Below are 16,366 nucleotides of genomic sequence, written 5' to 3'. Positions count from 1 at the left end.
TAGAAAAAATAAAAAAAGCAATGCCCAAAGAATGGATGGAAATGATTGAGAGAGAGAACGTGAACGGAGGAGAAGATGAAATAGATATGTATGTAGGGGAAGGGGAGTGCAAGTTGAGTCTGAAGGATGTAAAAACAAGGATGATATATGAATGTATGAGGGAGAAAGAACTGAGGAGGCCGGCTGCAGAGAAAGTGTGGGTCAAAGTAATGAATAACATGGATGCAAAGCAAATATGGACCAATCTGAGAGTGAAGTGGAACACGACTGAATGTGAACACTTTGACTACATGCTAAGGCACAACAGGATATACAACAACCTGATAAAGAGCAAGTTTGACCGGGAGGTGGGAAAGGAATGTGACGTATGTGAAGTGGGAGTGGAGACATGTATGCATGAGTTTGTTGAATGTGGGGAACTAAGGGTGTACTTTGGGAAAATAAGGGAGTTAATAAATAGGTGCTGGGAGGGAGACTTTGTGGGGAGGAGCGAATGGAAGAAGCTGTGGTTGTTTGGCGTGGTGGAGAGAAAGAGAGGATGCAATGTAAATCTGTTAAACTATGTCCTGAGCCACGCACGATATGCAGTGAAACTAAGGAGAAACACTGCGCAGTATGAAAGGAGAAAATGTGATGTGTGGAATGTTTTTAAAAATTTGACAGAAAGGGATGTGAAAGTGATGCACAGCTACATTGGGAAAGACGACTTTCAGAAAGGGTTTGTGGACGGGAGCACCTTCATAGAAATAACGAATGGAGATGTGAATGAGGTGAGAATGGATTTTGGTTAAGATTTATTTTGGGGCTTTTTGTTTTTGGTTGGTTTTATTGTTTTTATTGATTTGTGTGTTTCCTGTATCGAGTGATGTATACATGTTAAAAGTTAAGACCTGACAGAGGCAAACATGTAAAGGAATGATGTAAAAAACAAATGTATGTAAAAAAAATGTAAATTCAATCTATTTTTGATAATAAAAGAAAAAAAAACAAAAAAAAAAACACGCCCGATCTCGTCCGATCTCGGAAGCTAAGCAGGGTCGGGCCTGGTTAGTACTTGAATGGGAGACCGCCTGGGAATACCAGGTGCTGTAAGCTTTTTAGACTTTTCTTTGCAGAGGGCGCTGTTGCTGCTGCTTCAGAGGAGACACCTCTTGGAAAGAGCAGGAAAGACTGTTCATCAAAGGAAAAAAGAATATGGAACCCTCACATCATCACTGAAAGGTGAAAGTGAGCATTCATCAGATTTGCTTCTAATCAAAACACTACTTTATTCATGTTTTATTAACATATCATTTTCAAATTGTCTTATTTGGAGAGAGCGATGAGAGAGCAGGGAGTTTACTCTGCATCAGGGAAACAACTGGATATGAAACACTGACAATATTGCTGAAGGTCATTTTTGAAAATTGTAATGATTTTTTTCTTGCAACGATATGACAAAATTGCACCTTGAGATTGATTTTGGAACAATTGACCCTCCCGCCCAACCACACCTCAAGATGCTATGGTTGCAAAGCAACAGAAGAACCATTGATGATGGTGATGATTCACATGTATAAAGGAGGTATTGTGGGTGGAGTTAATCGCTTACGGCCATACCACCCTGAACACGCCCAATCTCGTCCGATCTCGGAAGCTAAGCAGGGTCGGGCCTGGTTAGTACTTTAATGGGAGACCGCCTGGGAATACCAGGTGCTGTAAGCTTTTTAGACTTTTCTTTGCAGAGGGCGCTGTTGCTGCTGCTTCAGAGGAGACACCTCTTGGAAAGAGCAGGAAAGACTGTTCATCAAAGGAAAAAAGAATATGGAACCCTCACATCATCACTGAAAGGTGAAAGTGAGCATTCATCAGATTTGTTTCTAATCAAAACACTACTTTATTCATGTTTTATTAACATATCATTTTCAAATTGTCTTATTTGGAGAGAGCGATGAAAGAGCAGGGAGTTTACTCTGCATCAGGGAAACAACTGGATATGAAACACTGACAATATTGCTGAAGGTCATTTTTGAAAATTGTAATGATTTTTTTCTTGCAACGATATGACAAAATTGCACCTTGAGATTGATTTTGGAACAATTGACACTCCCGCCCACCCACACCTCAAGATGCTATGGTTGCAAAGCAACAGAAGAACCATTGATGATGGTGATGATTCACATGTATAAAGGAGGTATTGTGGGTGGAGTTAATCGCTTACGGCCATACCACCCTGAACACCCCCGATCTCGTCCGATCTCGGAAGCTAAGCAGGGTCGGGCCTGGTTAGTACTTGAATGGGAGACCGCCTGGGAATACCAGGTGCTGTAAGCTTTTTAGACTTTTCTTTGCAGAGGGCGCTGTTGCTGCTGCTTCAGAGGAGACACCTCTTGGAAAGAGCAGGAAAGACTGTTCATCAAAGGAAAAAAGAATATGGAACCCTCACATCATCACTGAAAGGTGAAAGTGAGCATTCATCAGATTTGTTTCTAATCAAAACACTACTTTATTCATGTTTTATTAACATATCATTTTCAAATGGTCTTATTTGGAGAGAGCGATGAAAGAGCAGGGAGTTTACTCTGCATCAGGGAAACAACTGGATATGAAACACTGACAATATTGCTGAAGGTCATTTTTGAAAATTGTAATGATTTTTTTTCTTGCAACGATATGACAAAATTGCACCTTGAGATTGATTTTGGAACAATTGACCCTCCCGCCCACCCACACCTCAAGATGCTATGGTTGCAAAGCAACAGAAGAACCATTGATGATGGTGATGATTCACATGTATAAAGGAGGTATTGTGGGTGGAGTTAATCACTTAAGGCCATACCACCCTGAACAAGCCCGATCTTGTCCGATCTCGGAAGCTAAGCAGGGTCGGGCCTGGTTAGTACTTGAATCGGAGACCGCCTGGGAATACCAGGTGCTGTAAGCTTTTTAGACTTTTCTTTGCAGAGGGCGCTGTTGCTGCTGCTTCAGAGGAGACACCTCTTGGAAAGAGCAGGAAAGACTGTTCATCAAAGGAAAAAAGAATATGGAACCCTCACATCATCACTGAAAGGTGAAAGTGAGCATTCATCAGATTTGTTTCTAATCAAAACACTACTTTATTCATGTTTTATTAACATATCATTTTCAAATTGTCTTATTTGGAGAGAGCGATGAAAGAGCAGGGAGTTTACTCTGCATCAGGGAAACAACTGGATATGAAACACTGACAATATTGCTGAAGGTCATTTTTGAAAATTGTAATGATTTTTTTCTTGCAACGATATGACAAAATTGCACCTTGAGATTGATTTTGGAACAATTGACCCCCCCAACCCACCCACACATCAAGATTCTATGGTTGCAAAGCAACAGAAGAACCATTGATGATGGTGATGATTCACATGTATAAAGGAGGTATTGTGGGTGGAGTTAATCGCTTACGGCCATACCACCCTGAACACGCCCGATCTCGTCCGATCTCGGAAGCTAAGCAGGGTCGGGCCTGGTTAGTACTTGAATGGGAGACCGCCTGGGAATACCAGGTGCTGTAAGCTTTTTAGACTTTTCTTTGCAGAGGGCGCTGTTGCTGCTGCTTCAGAGGAGACACCTCTTGGAAAGAGCAGGAAAGACTGTTCATCAAAGGAAAAAAGAATATGGAACCCTCACATCATCACTGAAAGGTGAAAGTGAGCATTCATCAGATTTGTTTCTAATCAAAACACTACTTTATTCATGTTTTATTAACATATCATTTTCAAATGGTCTTATTTGGAGAGAGCGATGAAAGAGCAGGGAGTTTACTCTGCATCAGGGAAACAACTGGATATGAAACACTGACAATATTGCTGAAGGTCATTTTTGAAAATTGTAATGATTTTTTTCTTGCAACGATATGACAAAATTGCACCTTGAGATTGATTTTGGAACAATTGACACTCCCGCCCACCCACACCTCAAGATGCTATGGTTGCAAAGCAACAGAAGAACCATTGATGATGGTGATGATTCACATGTATAAAGGAGGTATTGTGGGTGGAGTTAATCGCTTACGGCCATACCACCCTGAACACGCCCGATCTCGTCCGATCTCGGAAGCTAAGCAGGGTCGGGCCTGGTTAGTACTTGAATCGGAGACCGCCTGGGAATACCAGGTGCTGTAAGCTTTTTAGACTTTTCTTTGCAGAGGGCGCTGTTGCTGCTGCTTCAGAGGAGACACCTCTTGGAAAGAGCAGGAAAGACTGTTCATCAAAGGAAAAAAGAATATGGAACCCTCACATCATCACTGAAAGGTGAGAGTGAGCATTCATCAGATTTGTTTCTAATCAAAACACTACTTTATTCATGTTTTATTAACATATCATTTTCAAATGGTCTTATTTGGAGAGAGCGATGAAAGAGCAGGGAGTTTACTCTGCATCAGGGAAACAACTGGATATGAAACACTGACAATATTGCTGAAGGTCATTTTTGAAAATTGTAATGATTTTTTTCTTGCAACGATATGACAAAATTGCACCTTGAGATTGATTTTGGAACAATTGACACTCCCGCCCACCCACACCTCAAGATGCTATGGTTGCAAAGCAACAGAAGAACCATTGATGATGGTGATGATTCACATGTATAAAGGAGGTATTGTGGGTGGAGTTAATCGCTTACGGCCATACCACCCTGAACACGCCCGATCTCGTCCGATCTCGGAAGCTAAGCAGGGTCGGGCCTGGTTAGTACTTGAATGGAAGACCGCCTGGGAATACCAGGTGCTGTAAGCTTTTTAGACTTTTCTTTGCAGAGGGCGCTGTTGCTGCTGCTTCAGAGGAGACACCTCTTGGAAAGAGCAGGAAAGACTGTTCATCAAAGGAAAAAAGAATATGGAACCCTCACATCATCACTGAAAGGTGAAAGTGAGCATTCATCAGATTTGTTTCTAATCAAAACACTACTTTATTCATGTTTTATTAACATATCATTTTCAAATGGTCTTATTTGGAGAGAGCGATGAAAGAGCAGGGAGTTTACTCTGCATCAGGGAAACAACTGGATATGAAACACTGACAATATTGCTGAAGGTCATTTTTGAAAATTGTAATGATTTTTTTCTTGCAACGATATGACAAAATTGCACCTTGGGATTGATTTTGGAACAATTGACCCTCCCGCCCACCCACACCTCAAGATGCTATGGTTGCAAAGCAACAGAAGAACCATTGATGATGGTGATGATTCACATGTATAAAGGAGGTATTGTGGGTGGAGTTAATCACTTAAGGCCATACCACCCTGAACAAGCCCGATCTTGTCCGATCTCGGAAGCTAAGCAGGGTCGGGCCTGGTTAGTACTTGAACCGGAGACCGCCTGGGAATACCAGGTGCTGTAAGCTTTTTAGACTTTTCTTTGCAGAGGGCGCTGTTGCTGCTGCTTCAGAGGAGACACCTCTTGGAAAGAGCAGGAAAGACTGTTCATCAAAGGAAAAAAGAATATGGAACCCTCACATCATCACTGAAAGGTGAGAGTGAGCATTCATCAGATTTGTTTCTAATCAAAACACTACTTTATTCATGTTTTATTAACATATCATTTTCAAATTGTCTTATTTGGAGAGAGCGATGAAAGAGCAGGGAGTTTACTCTGCATCAGGGAAACAACTGGATATGAAACACTGACAATATTGCTGAAGGTCATTTTTGAAAATTGTAATGATTTTTTTCTTGCAACGATATGACAAAATTGCACCTTGAGATTGATTTTGGAACAATTGACACTCCCGCCCACCCACACCTCAAGATGCTATGGTTGCAAAGCAACAGAAGAACCATTGATGATGGTGATGATTCACATGTATAAAGGAGGTATTGTGGGTGGAGTTAATCGCTTACGGCCATACCACCCTGAACACGCCCGATCTCGTCCGATCTCGGAAGCTAAGCAGGGTCGGGCCTGGTTAGTACTTGAATGGAAGACCGCCTGGGAATACCAGGTGCTGTAAGCTTTTTAGACTTTTCTTTGCAGAGGGCGCTGTTGCTGCTGCTTCAGAGGAGACACCTCTTGGAAAGAGCAGGAAAGACTGTTCATCAAAGGAAAAAAGAATATGGAACCCTCACATCATCACTGAAAGGTGAAAGTGAGCATTCATCAGATTTGTTTCTAATCAAAACACTACTTTATTCATGTTTTATTAACATATCATTTTCAAATGGTCTTATTTGGAGAGAGCGATGAAAGAGCAGGGAGTTTACTCTGCATCAGGGAAACAACTGGATATGAAACACTGACAATATTGCTGAAGGTCATTTTTGAAAATTGTAATGATTTTTTTCTTGCAACGATATGACAAAATTGCACCTTGAGATTGATTTTGGAACAATTGACCCCCCCAACCCACCCACACATCAAGATGCTATGGTTGCAAAGCAACAGAAGAACCATTGATGATGGTGATGATTCACATGTATAAAGGAGGTATTGTGGGTGGAGTTAATCGCTTACGGCCATACCACCCTGAACACGCCCGATCTCGTCCGATCTCGGAAGCTAAGCAGGGTCGGGCCTGGTTAGTACTTGAATCGGAGACCGCCTGGGAATACCAGGTGCTGTAAGCTTTTTAGACTTTTCTTTGCAGAGGGCGCTGTTGCTGCTGCTTCAGAGGAGACACCTCTTGGAAAGAGCAGGAAAGACTGTTCATCAAAGGAAAAAAGAATATGGAACCCTCACATCATCACTGAAAGGTGAGAGTGAGCATTCATCAGATTTGTTTCTAATCAAAACACTACTTTATTCATGTTTTATTAACATATCATTTTCAAATGGTCTTATTTGGAGAGAGCGATGAAAGAGCAGGGAGTTTACTCTGCATCAGGGAAACAACTGGATATGAAACACTGACAATATTGCTGAAGGTCATTTTTGAAAATTGTAATGATTTTTTTCTTGCAACGATATGACAAAATTGCACCTTGAGATTGATTTTGGAACAATTGACACTCCCGCCCACCCACACCTCAAGATGCTATGGTTGCAAAGCAACAGAAGAACCATTGATGATGGTGATGATTCACATGTATAAAGGAGGTATTGTGGGTGGAGTTAATCGCTTACGGCCATACCACCCTGAACACGCCCGATCTCGTCCGATCTCGGAAGCTAAGCAGGGTCGGGCCTGGTTAGTACTTGAATGGAAGACCGCCTGGGAATACCAGGTGCTGTAAGCTTTTTAGACTTTTCTTTGCAGAGGGCGCTGTTGCTGCTGCTTCAGAGGAGACACCTCTTGGAAAGAGCAGGAAAGACTGTTCATCAAAGGAAAAAAGAATATGGAACCCTCACATCATCACTGAAAGGTGAAAGTGAGCATTCATCAGATTTGTTTCTAATCAAAACACTACTTTATTCATGTTTTATTAACATATCATTTTCAAATGGTCTTATTTGGAGAGAGCGATGAAAGAGCAGGGAGTTTACTCTGCATCAGGGAAACAACTGGATATGAAACACTGACAATATTGCTGAAGGTCATTTTTGAAAATTGTAATGATTTTTTTCTTGCAACGATATGACAAAATTGCACCTTGGGATTGATTTTGGAACAATTGACCCTCCCGCCCACCCACACCTCAAGATGCTATGGTTGCAAAGCAACAGAAGAACCATTGATGATGGTGATGATTCACATGTATAAAGGAGGTATTGTGGGTGGAGTTAATCACTTAAGGCCATACCACCCTGAACAAGCCCGATCTTGTCCGATCTCGGAAGCTAAGCAGGGTCGGGCCTGGTTAGTACTTGAACCGGAGACCGCCTGGGAATACCAGGTGCTGTAAGCTTTTTAGACTTTTCTTTGCAGAGGGCGCTGTTGCTGCTGCTTCAGAGGAGACACCTCTTGGAAAGAGCAGGAAAGACTGTTCATCAAAGGAAAAAAGAATATGGAACCCTCACATCATCACTGAAAGGTGAGAGTGAGCATTCATCAGATTTGTTTCTAATCAAAACACTACTTTATTCATGTTTTATTAACATATCATTTTCAAATTGTCTTATTTGGAGAGAGCGATGAAAGAGCAGGGAGTTTACTCTGCATCAGGGAAACAACTGGATATGAAACACTGACAATATTGCTGAAGGTCATTTTTGAAAATTGTAATGATTTTTTTCTTGCAACGATATGACAAAATTGCACCTTGAGATTGATTTTGGAACAATTGACACTCCCGCCCACCCACACCTCAAGATGCTATGGTTGCAAAGCAACAGAAGAACCATTGATGATGGTGATGATTCACATGTATAAAGGAGGTATTGTGGGTGGAGTTAATCGCTTACGGCCATACCACCCTGAACACGCCCGATCTCGTCCGATCTCGGAAGCTAAGCAGGGTCGGGCCTGGTTAGTACTTGAATGGAAGACCGCCTGGGAATACCAGGTGCTGTAAGCTTTTTAGACTTTTCTTTGCAGAGGGCGCTGTTGCTGCTGCTTCAGAGGAGACACCTCTTGGAAAGAGCAGGAAAGACTGTTCATCAAAGGAAAAAAGAATATGGAACCCTCACATCATCACTGAAAGGTGAAAGTGAGCATTCATCAGATTTGTTTCTAATCAAAACACTACTTTATTCATGTTTTATTAACATATCATTTTCAAATGGTCTTATTTGGAGAGAGCGATGAAAGAGCAGGGAGTTTACTCTGCATCAGGGAAACAACTGGATATGAAACACTGACAATATTGCTGAAGGTCATTTTTGAAAATTGTAATGATTTTTTTCTTGCAACGATATGACAAAATTGCACCTTGAGATTGATTTTGGAACAATTGACCCTCCCGCCCACCCACACCTCAAGATGCTATGGTTGCAAAGCAACAGAAGAACCATTGATGATGGTGATGATTCACATGTATAAAGGAGGTATTGTGGGTGGAGTTAATCGCTTACGGCCATACCACCCTGAACACGCCCTTGAACGCACCACGGAGTGACGACATCAACCAGCGACCCGGAAGCAAGCCACCACGGGTGGCTGCGGAGGAACTATTTTTCTTTTTTTTTTCTCTCTCTTTTCCAGCTTTTCTTGTTCTCTCTCTACATTCCCTATTTTTCTACCTCATATATGTAAATCCAACCGGACATTAGTGTTGTGATTGTCTTGTTGTGTGTATGTGTGTGTCCCCCGCGGCAGTGACGCACTGTGAGGGGGAATCGTAGCCTGCTAGGAAGTGCTCCCGAGACAATGGCAGAGACAAGCACGGAGCGGCGGAGTTTAACCGCTGACACCCACGGAGGTGACAGCGGTGGAGAGACGGAGCTGACGCAGGGTAAGTGCTGCAAAACAAATGAGAGGAACGACAGGGAGCAGACAGTGATGGTAGAGATGGAGGGCGAGGACACGGCTATGGAGCTGATGCGTTGCGTACGCGAGCTGTGTGGAGGGCTACTGGCATGCAGACAGATAACCGAAAAAAAATATGAAATGACGATGAGCCATCCGAAAGGAAAGGACAGGCTCATGGAAGGATTTAAGATTGGGGAGAATCGGGTGCACGTCAGAGAGCTAATAAATGACGAGCTAGTAGTGTCTTTCATGAATCTGCCATTTTATATTGAGGACAGGGAGATACTGGCAAAACTACAACTCTGGGGAGTATCAGCAGTATCTCCCATTAAAAGAAGGAGGTGGCCAGGGACAAATGTAGCTGATGGGACAAGGTTCCTGAAAGTAAAATTTAATAATGAAATACAATCACTGCCGTATTCCGCTAGATTTGACACAGCGCTGGGAGCTGAGTACTTCAGGGTGCTGCATGATAAGCAGGTGAAGGTGTGCAGGTTGTGCATTAAACCAGGGCACATAATGAGAGAGTGCCCTGAATTTCACTGCAACAGATGTGGAGTGCAGGGTCATTATGCAAGGGAATGCACGCAGGGGAAGAAGAGATGTGATCTATGCCAGAACCTTATGAGTGAATGCAGATGCAATAAGAGTGAGGCAGAAGACGACACAAATGAGAGTGGACAAGAAAGTGAGAGCGGAGGCAGTGAGGAGGGGGAGGCAGAGTATATGGAAAGTGAGGAGGAGGGAGTCAGAAAAGAAATGGAGGAGACAGAGAAAGAGGATGCAGGCAAGCAGGAAGGAGAGAGGCCGACAGAGGAGACGGAAGGCGGAAAGAAAGATGGAGCGAACCGGAAGGAAAGGAAGGAGAGAACGAAAGGAAACAACGAGGAGGAGGATGCGGGAAGGAGGAGAGGAGCGCTGGCGCGTGAGGTGAGGACAGAAGGGACGGCAGACAGGAGGAGTGACGGGGTGGAGAAGAAAGGTCCCAAAACGAAGGAGACGAGAGGGCCAGAGAAGGGGGCGACTGTCGAAAGACAAGACGGAAAGGAGGAAGCAGGCCCGGGGAGAACGCGACGAGAGGATGACACAGGAAGGACGGAGAATGCACTGAGTGGAGCTAAGCCCACAGAGACTGCAGAGGAGACTACCACACCACAGACGGTAGGATCCGAAACAGACATGGATATAGAGGAACAAATGAAACAACTAAGAAAAAGACAGAATACTAAGAGGCATACGAGGAATAATAAGAAAAGTAAAACTAAGGAAATAACAAAATGAAAGTAAAAATAATAATAATGTTAACAATAATTTCAATAAATGCAAGGGGGCTAAAGAACAAAAACAAAAGACATCAGATATATGGGAAGAGTAATTATGACATAATATGCTTACAGGAAACACACTGGAATGAGAGATGTATGAAAGAGGTGGAGGATGAATGGAGGGGAGAAGTATTTGCAAATAATGGAGATGGGAATGCGAGGGGTGTAGCAATATTAACAAAAAAAGGATTGATAGGGAATGTAAGAAGGTGTGAAGATGAGGGAGATGGGAGGATGATAGGGATCAAATTTGAATATAAGAATGAGGAAATGAAGCTGGTAAATGTGTATATGCCGAATGAGGAGAAAGAAAGAAAGGTGATGATTGAAAAGATGGGAACGATGTGTGATGACAACTGCATGATTGTGGGGGACTTCAATGTGTGGTGTGAGAAACTGGACGTGTCAACAAACATGCACTTTAAAAATGACACAACAAGAGAGGTATTAAAAAAATTAAAAAGTATGAAAGGACTGAGGGACGTATGGAGAGAAAGAAATCCAGAGAGGAGAGCGTTCTCAAGAACACAACTGGTAAAAGGGGAATTAAAACAGAGTAGGATAGATTTAGTATTAAGCACAAAAAGCATAGCAGAAAGGATAAAAGAAATAGAATATAGAACCACAACGTATAGTGATCATAAGGAGTTAAAATTTACAATAGGGGGGGGGACAAAGAGAAGAGGAGGGGGACTGTGGTGCATGAATGGGGAGTTGCTGAGAGATGAAAAATATAAAAAAGAAGTGAGAGAATACATAAGGTGGGAGAAGGATGACAGGATGTATGAGGAAGATATAGGGAGGTGGTGGGAAGGGGTAAAAGAGGGAGTACGGACCATGAGCATAAAACACAGTAGGAAGAGGGGGAAAACACAGAGAGAGAAGGAAAAAAAGTTAAAAGAGGAGTTGAGAGAAGAGGAAAAGAAAGCTGAGGAGGATGGCAAGTATGATTTGGGGGAATATATAAAGAAGAAAGATGAACTGAAAGAGATAGAACAGGGAAAGTGCAAGGGAGCAATAATTAGAAGTAAGGCAAGAGATGTAGTAGAGGGGGAAAAATGTACAGGATATTTCTTAGGGCTAGAGAAGGTAAGGCAAAAGAATAATTATTTTGAGCAAGTGGAGGGAAAGAGAGGGGAAAGAATAACTGACTTTGTAGGGATAGTGGAAAGAGTAGGAGAATTCTATAGGGAGTTATTTAAGAAAGAAGAAGTAGATGAGGAGAGTAGCAGGCAGGTGATAGAAAAGATGGAAGCTAGGCTGAGTGATGAGGATAGAGAAGGATGTGAAGGAGAGATAACTAAAGGAGAGATAGGGAAAGCAATAGATGAGTTAGGCAGGAATAAAAGTCCAGGGATAGATGGGATAATAGGAGAGTTTTATATAGAGTTTAAGGAAGAATTAGTGCCAGTGTTAGATAGATTATTTAGGTATATAGAAGAGAAGGGAGAGATGCCACACAGCATGACAATAGGGCTAGTTAGTATAATTTACAAAAAAGGGAGCAGGGACAAATTAGAAAATTACAGACCACTCACAATGTTAAATGGTGATTATAAAATACTAGCAAAGGTGTTAGCAAATAGGATAAAGGGGGTTATAGGGACGGTGGTGGGAAGCACACAAGCATATAGCATACCAGGAAGAGACATAGCCGACACAATAAGCAGTATTAGGGACACCATCACACACATGAAGGGGAACAATATAGGGATAGTAGCGAGTTTGGATCTGAATAAAGCATTTGATAGAGTAGATCATGGGTATTTATATAAGGTATTAGATAAAGTGGGTTTTGGAAATAGGATGATAGGATGGATAAGGAGGATGTATGAAAGAGCAGCGAGTAAGATAAAAATAAACGGGATAGTGACAGAGGAGTTTAGATTAGAGAGATCAGTTAGACAGGGATGTCCGCTATCGGCTCTGCTGTACGCCTTGTCAGCAGAGCCGCTAGCGGCACTAATATTGCAAAATAGAGGGATTAAGGGCATAGAACTACCGGGTGGACAGATGAGCACGCTATATCAATATGCAGACGACACAACAGTGACAGTTAGGGACAAAGAAAGTGTAGTAGAGGTTTTAAAAAGTGTAGAGCAGTATGGTAGGGCATCAGGAGCAAAAGTAAACATAGAGAAATCAGAGATAATGTACATAGGGGAGAACAGAGAAGAGAGGGAGGAGATCAGAATGAAGGAAAACAAAGGGTATATGAAGGTGTTAGGTGTAAATTTAGGGATAGAAGAGAAAGAAGGGAGAGATAGGCAGTATGAGGGGATAGTGAATAGGATTAGAAAGACGTTAGGGTTTTGGAAGAGAAGAGGATTGAAGCTAAAAGGGAAGGTAATTGTAGTAAATTGTTTAATAATGAGCAAGCTGGTGTATGTGATGAATGTGATGGATGTGCCTGAGAAAGTGATGAAAGAAGTGGGAGGGATGGTGAGTGACTTTTTGTGGGATGGGAAGGGGGTTAGAATAGCAAGGGAAGTACTAGAAAACGAGTATGAAGACGGGGGACTGAAACTGGTTAACTTAGAGAGAAAAAAAAAAGCACTGAGGGTGAAAATGATGGTGAGATACTTAAAGAATAAAAGTGATCAGGTGTGGAAGGTGTGTTTAACAGAAGCTATCAACAAAACTGGAGGGTGTGGTGAGAGTGGAGTGTATATGAAAATGAAAAAAGGGATGTTAGATGGAGCGACTGATTATTACAAAGAGATGCTGGGAGCGTGGGGAGAGTTTCTGAGTTTCGTGAAGTATGAATGCAAAAATGTAAAGCAGGTATGGGAGCAGCCAGCGTTTTTAAATCCAAAAATCACAGTGGAGGGGGAGACCATCTTTAACAGGGTAATATGGAGAGCAGGGATAAGGAAGGTGAGGGACATGGTGTACGAGTACACACCGGGTTTTATGAGGGCACAGGTGATTGTAGATGAGGTCAGGGGGAATGGGGACGAAATATGGCCGGGTACAGCTGAAGGGGTCATAGAAAAAATAAAAAAAGCAATGCCCAAAGAATGGATGGAAATGATTGAGAGAGAGAACGTGAACGGAGGAGAAGATGAAATAGATATGTATGTAGGGGAAGGGGAGTGCAAGTTGAGTCTGAAGGATGTAAAAACAAGGATGATATATGAATGTATGAGGGAGAAAGAACTGAGGAGGCCGGCTGCAGAGAAAGTGTGGGTCAAAGTAATGAATAACATGGATGCAAAGCAAATATGGACCAATCTGAGAGTGAAGTGGAACACGACTGAATGTGAACACTTTGACTACATGCTAAGGCACAACAGGATATACAACAACCTGATAAAGAGCAAGTTTGACCGGGAGGTGGGAAAGGAATGTGACGTATGTGAAGTGGGAGTGGAGACATGTATGCATGAGTTTGTTGAATGTGGGGAACTAAGGGTGTACTTTGGGAAAATAAGGGAGTTAATAAATAGGTGCTGGGAGGGAGACTTTGTGGGGAGGAGCGAATGGAAGAAGCTGTGGTTGTTTGGCGTGGTGGAGAGAAAGAGAGGATGCAATGTAAATCTGTTAAACTATGTCCTGAGCCACGCACGATATGCAGTGAAACTAAGGAGAAACACTGCGCAGTATGAAAGGAGAAAATGTGACGTGTGGAATGTTTTTAAAAATTTGACAGAAAGGGATGTGAAAGTGATGCACAGCTACATTGGGAAAGACGACTTTCAGAAAGGGTTTGTGGACGGGAGCACCTTCATAGAAATAACGAATGGAGATGTGAATGAGGTGAGAATGGATTTTGGTTAAGATTTATTTTGGGGCTTTTTGTTTTTGGTTGGTTTTATTGCTTTTATTGATTTGTGTGTTTCCTGTATCGAGTGATGTATACATGTGAAAAGTTAAGACCTGACAGAGGCAAACAAGTAAAGGAACGATGTAAAAAACAAATGTATGTAAAAAAAATGTAAATTCAATCTATTTTTGATAATAAAAGAAAAAAAAAAAAAAAACACGCCCGATCTCATCCGATCTCGGAAGCTAAGCAGGGTCGGGCCTGGTTAGTACTTGAATGGGAGACCGCCTGGGAATACCAGGTGCTGTAAGCTTTTTAGACTTTTCTTTGCAGAGGGCGCTGTTGCTGCTGCTTCAGAGGAGACACCTCTTGGAAAGAGCAGGAAAGACTGTTCATCAAAGGAAAAAAGAATATGGAACCCTCACATCATCACTGAAAGGTGAAAGGGAGCATTCATCAGATTTGTTTCTAATCAAAACACTACTTTATTCATGTTTTATTAACATATCATTTTCAAATGGTCTTATTTGGAGAGCGATGAAAGAGCAGGGAGTTTACTCTGCATCAGGGAAACAACTGGATATGAAACACTGACAATATTGCTGAAGGTCATTTTTGAAAATTGTAATGATTTTTTTCTTGCAACGATATGACAAAATTGCACCTTGAGATTGATTTTGGAACAATTGACCCTCCCGCCCACCCACACCTCAAGATGCTATGGTTGCAAAGCAACAGAAGAACCATTGATGATGGTGATGATTCACATGTATAAAGGAGGTATTGTGGGTGGAGTTAATCGCTTACGGCCATACAACCCTGAACACGCCCGATCTCGTCCGATCTCGGAAGCTAAGCAGGGTCGGGCCTGGTTAGTACTTGAATGGGAGACCGCCTGGGAATACCAGGTGCTGTAAGCTTTTTAGACTTTTCTTTGCAGAGGGCGCTGTTGCTGCTGCTTCAGAGGAGACACCTCTTGGAAAGAGCAGGAAAGACTGTTCATCAAAGGAAAAAAGAATATGGAACCCTCACATCATCACTGAAAGGTGAAAGTGAGCATTCATCAGATTTGTTTCTAATCAAAACACTACTTTATTCATGTTTTATTAACATATCATTTTCAAATTGTCTTATTTGGAGAGAGCGATGAGAGAGCAGGGAGTTTACTCTGCATCAGGGAAACAACTGGATATGAAACACTGACAATATTGCTGAAGGTCATTTTTGAAAATTGTAATGATTTTTTTCTTGCAACGATATGACAAAATTGCACCTTGAGATTGATTTTGGAACAATTGACCCTCCCGCCCAACCACACCTCAAGATGCTATGGTTGCAAAGCAACAGAAGAACCATTGATGATGGTGATGATTCACATGTATAAAGGAGGTATTGTGGGTGGAGTTAATCGCTTACGGCCATACCACCCTGAACACGCCCACTCTCGTCCGATCTCGGAAGCTAAGCAGGGTCGGGCCTGGTTAGTACTTGAATGGGAGACCGCCTGGGAATACCAGGTGCTGTAAGCTTTTTAGACTTTTCTTTGCAGAGGGCGCTGTTGCTGCTGCTTCAGAGGAGACACCTCTTGGAAAGAGCAGGAAAGACTGTTCATCAAAGGAAAAAAGAATATGGAACCCTCACATCATCACTGAAAGGTGAAAGTGAGCATTCATCAGATTTGTTTCTAATCAAAACACTACTTTATTCATGTTTTATTAACATATCATTTTCAAATTGTCTTATTTGGAGAGAGCGATGAAAGAGCAGGGAGTTTACTCTGCATCAGGGAAACAACTGGATATGAAACACTGACAATATTGCTGAAGGTCATTTTTGAAAATTGTAATGATTTTTTTCTTGCAACAATATGACAAAATTGCACCTTGAGATTGATTTTGGAACAATTGACACTCCCGCCCACCCACACCTCAAGATGCTATGGTTGCAAAGCAACAGAAGAACCATTGATGATGGTG

At 42.1% G+C, this 16,366-nt stretch overlaps 11 non-coding genes and 3 pseudogenes across 11 annotated transcripts; all 14 read left to right on the top strand.

The window, feature by feature from the left end:
- The first annotated feature begins 1,585 nt into the window (after positions 1-1,585).
- On the top strand, positions 1,586-1,704 carry LOC138409043 (5S ribosomal RNA). The gene has a single exon (XR_011242364.1). It is a non-coding gene; the product is annotated as a 5S ribosomal RNA (ribosomal RNA).
- A 490-nt stretch (positions 1,705-2,194) lies between these two features.
- Positions 2,195-2,313, top strand: LOC138408324 (5S ribosomal RNA). The gene has a single exon (XR_011241643.1). It is a non-coding gene; the product is annotated as a 5S ribosomal RNA (ribosomal RNA).
- Positions 2,314-2,804: 491 nt separating this feature from the next.
- On the top strand, positions 2,805-2,923 carry LOC138409845 (5S ribosomal RNA; annotated as a pseudogene).
- A 491-nt stretch (positions 2,924-3,414) lies between these two features.
- On the top strand, positions 3,415-3,533 carry LOC138410245 (5S ribosomal RNA). The gene has a single exon (XR_011243042.1). It is a non-coding gene; the product is annotated as a 5S ribosomal RNA (ribosomal RNA).
- Positions 3,534-4,023: 490 nt separating this feature from the next.
- On the top strand, positions 4,024-4,142 carry LOC138409090 (5S ribosomal RNA). Its single transcript, XR_011242411.1, has one exon. It is a non-coding gene; the product is annotated as a 5S ribosomal RNA (ribosomal RNA).
- A 490-nt stretch (positions 4,143-4,632) lies between these two features.
- LOC138408654 (5S ribosomal RNA) lies at positions 4,633-4,751 on the top strand. The gene has a single exon (XR_011241973.1). It is a non-coding gene; the product is annotated as a 5S ribosomal RNA (ribosomal RNA).
- Positions 4,752-5,241: 490 nt separating this feature from the next.
- On the top strand, positions 5,242-5,360 carry LOC138409904 (5S ribosomal RNA; annotated as a pseudogene).
- A 490-nt stretch (positions 5,361-5,850) lies between these two features.
- Positions 5,851-5,969, top strand: LOC138408653 (5S ribosomal RNA). The gene has a single exon (XR_011241972.1). It is a non-coding gene; the product is annotated as a 5S ribosomal RNA (ribosomal RNA).
- A 491-nt stretch (positions 5,970-6,460) lies between these two features.
- LOC138409089 (5S ribosomal RNA) lies at positions 6,461-6,579 on the top strand. The gene has a single exon (XR_011242410.1). It is a non-coding gene; the product is annotated as a 5S ribosomal RNA (ribosomal RNA).
- A 490-nt stretch (positions 6,580-7,069) lies between these two features.
- LOC138408652 (5S ribosomal RNA) lies at positions 7,070-7,188 on the top strand. Its single transcript, XR_011241971.1, has one exon. It is a non-coding gene; the product is annotated as a 5S ribosomal RNA (ribosomal RNA).
- Positions 7,189-7,678: 490 nt separating this feature from the next.
- On the top strand, positions 7,679-7,797 carry LOC138409903 (5S ribosomal RNA; annotated as a pseudogene).
- Positions 7,798-8,287: 490 nt separating this feature from the next.
- Positions 8,288-8,406, top strand: LOC138408651 (5S ribosomal RNA). Its single transcript, XR_011241970.1, has one exon. It is a non-coding gene; the product is annotated as a 5S ribosomal RNA (ribosomal RNA).
- Positions 8,407-15,191: 6,785 nt separating this feature from the next.
- LOC138409012 (5S ribosomal RNA) lies at positions 15,192-15,310 on the top strand. The gene has a single exon (XR_011242333.1). It is a non-coding gene; the product is annotated as a 5S ribosomal RNA (ribosomal RNA).
- Positions 15,311-15,800: 490 nt separating this feature from the next.
- LOC138409284 (5S ribosomal RNA) lies at positions 15,801-15,919 on the top strand. The gene has a single exon (XR_011242604.1). It is a non-coding gene; the product is annotated as a 5S ribosomal RNA (ribosomal RNA).
- Positions 15,920-16,366: the final 447 nt, after the last annotated feature.

Source organism: Paralichthys olivaceus, chromosome 5 (assembly GCF_024713975.1).
Source record: "Paralichthys olivaceus isolate ysfri-2021 chromosome 5, ASM2471397v2, whole genome shotgun sequence".
In the NCBI taxonomy this organism is placed as follows: domain Eukaryota; kingdom Metazoa; phylum Chordata; class Actinopteri; order Pleuronectiformes; family Paralichthyidae; genus Paralichthys; species Paralichthys olivaceus.
The sequence above is the reverse complement of the archived record's forward strand: the minus strand, read 5'-3'. Positions and strand labels throughout refer to the sequence as shown.